The following is a 317-nucleotide window of genomic DNA, read 5'->3' as shown; positions in this document are numbered from 1 at the left end:
AGAAGAGATTCCCTTCGTTCAACCGGCAGGGAGAATTTTATTAAATTCGTAATTAGTTTGAAGAATCGGCTGAAAGGGCGCCGCTTCGTCAAGATAAGTTGGCGCCTCGCTAAGGACGCCGACAACGGTAGGGACAGACGCGATTCTTGAAAACCAGACTGGCCCTTCAACCTTCCCGGAATCACGCACTCTCGACCTATTCAAAATCCTGCTGTAAACCTTCGAATTCTTAATTTCTTACGCGTTTCACTTTCTCCCGGGTTTCTTAAGTTCCTCGTCGATCTGGATTCGTAAAAATTCAAACGAAAAGCCTTGAT

The 317-nt window shown here is 45.7% G+C and overlaps 1 protein-coding gene across 1 annotated transcript in view; it reads right to left on the bottom strand.

Annotated features, from left to right (window-relative positions):
- LOC108574480 (T-box transcription factor TBX6-like) overlaps positions 1 to 317 on the bottom strand; it is a 25966-nt gene that overhangs the window by 1385 nt on the left and 24264 nt on the right.

The sequence above is a fragment of the Habropoda laboriosa genome, unplaced genomic scaffold (assembly GCF_001263275.1).
Source record: "Habropoda laboriosa isolate 0110345459 unplaced genomic scaffold, ASM126327v1 scaffold224, whole genome shotgun sequence".
Lineage (NCBI taxonomy): Eukaryota > Metazoa > Arthropoda > Insecta > Hymenoptera > Apidae > Habropoda > Habropoda laboriosa.
This window is presented reverse-complemented; position numbering and strand designations above follow the sequence as displayed.